General features: G+C 53.2%; 1 protein-coding gene across 1 annotated transcript in view; it reads right to left on the bottom strand.

Moving 5' to 3' along the window:
- The window catches only part of LOC107106364 (secreted frizzled-related protein 2-like), an 11,163-nt gene that overhangs the window by 5,507 nt on the left and 1,329 nt on the right, over positions 1-4,327 (bottom strand). The gene's annotated exons all lie outside the window — the stretch shown is intronic.

Raw genomic sequence — 4,327 nt, 5'->3', positions numbered from 1 at the left:
TTCCTTCCTTCCTTCCTTCCTTCCTTCCTTCCTTCCTTCCTTCCTTCCTGTCTCCCTTCCTTCCTTCCTGTCTCCTGCTTCTTTCGCCAACACTTTTCTGTAAGCTCCTTGCGGGGAGAGACTTGTTTCCTTTTCCCTATCAAGCTGTGCAAGGCTCACTCGCTGACTCCACCACTGCGTTGTTAGTATTAGCTAGGGATGGAGAGCTTCAGTGTGTTACGCTTTCAAGAGTCAAAGCCTTATGCCCTGACAGTCTGGTTGGTTTCTGAGGTGCTACTGGGCTCAAGGCGAGCTGTTACACATGAAGACACAGGAAGCTGCGTTATACTGAATCAGTCCAATGTCAGTATTGTCTACTCAGACTGGCAGTGGCTCTCCAGGATTTCCAATGAAGGTCTTTCACGTCACCTGCTACCTGGTCCTTACAACTAGAGTTGCCAGGAACTGAACCTGGGACCTTCTGCGTGCCAAGCAGAGGCTCTGCCACTGAGCCACGGCTCCTCCTCATGGATCTCCAGGGTCTCTCAGGCAGAGGTCTTTCACATCACCTAATGCCTGATCCTTTTATCTGCCGGGGATTGAATCTGGAGATGCTGGGGATTGAACCCGGGACCTTCTGCATGCCAAGCGGAGGCTCTGCCACTGAGCCACTCCCCTCCTCATGGATGTCCAGGGTCTCAGGCAGAGGTCTTTCATGTCACCTACTGCCTGGTCCTTTTATCTGCTGGGGATTGAATCTGGAGATGCCGGGGATTGAACCTGGGACCTTCTGCATACCAAGCGGAGGCTTTTCCACTGAGCCATAGTCATTCCCTGTTCCACTGCAGATTAACAGAAGACCGTAAGAGAAGCCCTGTTGGATCAGGCCAATGGCCCACCTACTCCAACTCTCTGTGTCACAAAGAGGCCAAAACCAGTGTTCCCTCTAAGCTGAGTTAGTGTGAACTAGCTCGCAGTTTTTTAGCCTCTGGCTCACACATTTTTGTCTTGGCTCAAGACAGAGGGCTCCAGAGCAAGCTAATTTAAGTAGCAGCCCAATCGCTCGCTCACAACTTTAATGTCAGTAGCTCACAAAGTAGAATTTTTGCTCACAAGACTCTGCAGCTTAGAGGGAACATTGCCCAAAACCCAGGGGCCCTCAGGAGATCCACCAGTGGGGCCAGGACACCAGAAGCCCTCCCACTGTTGCCCCCCCACACAAGCACCAAGAATATAGAGCATCCCTTGCCCCAGACCAAGAGTTCCTATCTATACCTTGTGGCTAAGAGCCACTGATGGACCTCTGCTCCAGATGTTGACCCAACCCCCTCTTGAAGCTTTCTCTGCTTGTAGCCGCCACTCCTTCCCGCGGCAGGGAATTCCACAAGTTAATCACTCTTTGGGTGAAGAAGGACTTCTAAGCCTACAGCGGCTTAATTTCGTGGAATGCCCACGAGTTCTTGTCTTGCGAGAAAGGGAGAAAAGGACGTCGTCTTCTACCTTCTCTCTCCCATGCATAATTTTGTAGACATGGCCAGACGGCTACCCTCTCTGAAAGAAACTCCAGGACTTGCTTAATCTGGAGCAATGTTCCCTCTAAGCTGTGGAGTCTTGTGAGCAAAAAAATTCTACTTGGTGAGCTCCTGGCATTCAAGTTGTGAGCCAGCGATTTACTCAGCTTAGAGGGAACACTGCCCTGGAGCCCTCCATCCTGAGCGAAGACAAAAATGTGTGAGCCGGAGGCTAAAAAACTGTGAGCTGGCTCACGCTCACTCAGCTTAGAGGGAACACGGATCTGGAGGTGGCAACTCTACCAGCTGCACTCTCATGGTGAGTGGACCACTTTTCCTCTGCCCCCTGTTTACTAGGGTTGCCAGCACTGTTCCCTCTAAGCTGAGTCAGTGTGAGCCAGCTCACAGTTCTTTAGCCTCCGGCTCACACCTTTTTGCCTTCGCTCAGGGAGGAGGGCTCCAGGGCACGGTTCCCTCTAAGCTGAGTTAGTATGAGCTAGCTCACAGTTTTTTAGCCTGCGGCTCACACCTTTTTGCCTTTGCTCAGGGAGGAGGGCTCCAGGGCAGTGTTCCCTCTAAGCTGAGTGAGTGTGAACCAGCTCACAGTTCTTTAGCCTCCGGCTCACACATTTTTGTCTTGGCTCAGGATGGAGGGCTCCAGGGCAGTGTTCCCTCTAAGCTGAGTTAGTGTGAGCTAGCTCACAGTTTTTTAGCCTCCAGCTCACACATTTTTGTCTCCGCTCAGGAAGGAGGGCTCCAGAGCAAACTCATTTATGCAGTAGCCAAATCGGTTGCTCACAACTTTAATGCTAGTAGCTCACAAAGTAGAATTTTTGCTCACGGGACTCTGCAGTTTAGAGGGAACATTGGTTGCCAGCCTCCAGGTGGGGCCTGGGGATCTCCCGCTTTTACAACTGATCTCCAGCTGACAGAGATCAGCTCCCCTGGAGAAGATGGCGGCTTCAAAGGGTGGACTCGGTGGCACTGGAGCACGCGGAGGCCCCTCCCCTCCCCAAACCCCGCCCTCCACAGGCTCCGCCCCCAAAGTCTCCAGGTATTTCCCAACCCGGACCTGGCAACCCTACCGTTTACCGAGGCCACCCCCAAAACGAAGCCGCTGTTCTAAGCACACGGCAGAGCACCTTACCTCCCCGGGCAGAGCAAGTTGCCCTGCACGCGTTCCGGGATCAGTGCCTTCTCGGGGTGGGATGCTCTCGCCAAAGAAGACGCTTCCAGGGCAGGTCCCGCTGGGTCACCCTCTTCCCTTTGTGCTCTGTTCTGCCTTGGCTGCTTTTATAAGGCTCCCCGGCCCAGTCTGGCCTTGAATCGGGATGCCTGCAGGCTCCAGCTTCGAGTCCCAAGCGTGGAAACCACAAGAGATGTGTTTGGTCTGGAATGAACGGCTGCAGGAAATCCAAGAAGGGCAGTAAAAGAGAAGGAGGGTGGGGTGGGGGGTTGAGGAGGAACCAGCCCTGTAATTAGCCCTCCTCCTCCTCCTCCTCTCCGAAACAATAAACTTCAGAGCTGGAGGCCCTTGGTTTCCCACCCCCCCTGCTTTGGATAAGGGCCCACAAGCCATTCAGAAACAGGCAGACTTCTTAACAAGCCACCCCGCCCGCCAGGAAAGGAAGGGCCGGCCGCTATCATCCCCAGACATCAGGGCGGGGAAAAAGGGGGGAAGAAGAAAATGCCAAGACATCTGGACCAGTGTTCCCTCTAAGTTGAGTGAGTGTGAGCTAGCTCACAGTTTCTTAGCCTCCGGCTCACACATTTTCGCCTTGGCTCAGGAAGGAGGGCTACAGAGGAAACTGATTTACGCCGCAGCGAAATGGCTCACTCACAACTTTAAGGCCGGTAGCTTACAAAGTAGAATTTTTGCTCGCAGGACTCCACATCTTAGAGGGAACATTGATCTGGACCCGAAACAGCAGCAGAGCCCTTCCCCGAGCGAAGATAAGGAGGGGCCGATTTGCCCCAGGGGGCCATTTTCCTGCCAAGGACACTTAAGTCAAGGCATTCGGTCTGTCACGCAAATGCCAAAGGCGACCCTGGGCTCAGTCCGGCCAGAAACTGCTGTGGGGCATCTTCGAATAATTTCCTTGGGACTTGTGAAGGAGAAAGTCCCCTCCATGGGGCCAAAGAGTTAGGGTCTGCTTTGGTTTAGCAGGCCCTTTCCTCTGCTTTCCGGCCGTGCATGGAGAGCACTCACAAGTAGAAGAGGAGATTGGATTCATACCCCGCCCTTCACTACCCAAAGGTGTCTCAGAGCAGCTTACAAACTCCTTTCCCTTCCCCTCCCCACAACAGACACCCTGTGAGGGAGGTGGGGCTGAGAGAGCTCTTGACAGAGACTGCTTTTTCTCAAGAACAGCTCTTGTCAGAACTACGGCTTGCCCAAGGCCATCCAGCAGGTGCAAGTGGAGGAGTGGGGAATCAAACCAGGTTCTCCCAGATTAGAGTCCGCACACTTAACTACTACACCAAACTGGCTCTCAAGTGATGTCAAACATGATCTAGGCGCAGACATACTGCTGAAAACCAGGGGTCATTTCGTAGAAAAAGAGGTACAGGAGCTCATTAGCATAACCCATTTGCATATGCTACATACCCTGACGTTACCGGAAGTGTGTCAGAAGGCAACACCCACCGCTCAGGCTCCACTGGACTGTTTGGGACTGCTAGCTATTGGGGGGGGGCATGCAGATCTGTCCTCGCAGAGGAGGGAGAGCTTGTACCTGAATAAAACTTGGTCTTAAAGCTGCCACTGGACTGTTTTGGATTGCTATCTATGGGGGGGAACGCACAGATCTGTGCAGGAAGGAAGGAGGAAGGGAAAG

Source organism: Gekko japonicus, unplaced genomic scaffold (assembly GCF_001447785.1).
Source record: "Gekko japonicus isolate JY-2015 unplaced genomic scaffold, Gekko_japonicus_V1.1 scaffold5064, whole genome shotgun sequence".
Classification (NCBI taxonomy): domain Eukaryota; kingdom Metazoa; phylum Chordata; class Lepidosauria; order Squamata; family Gekkonidae; genus Gekko; species Gekko japonicus.
This window is presented reverse-complemented; position numbering and strand designations above follow the sequence as displayed.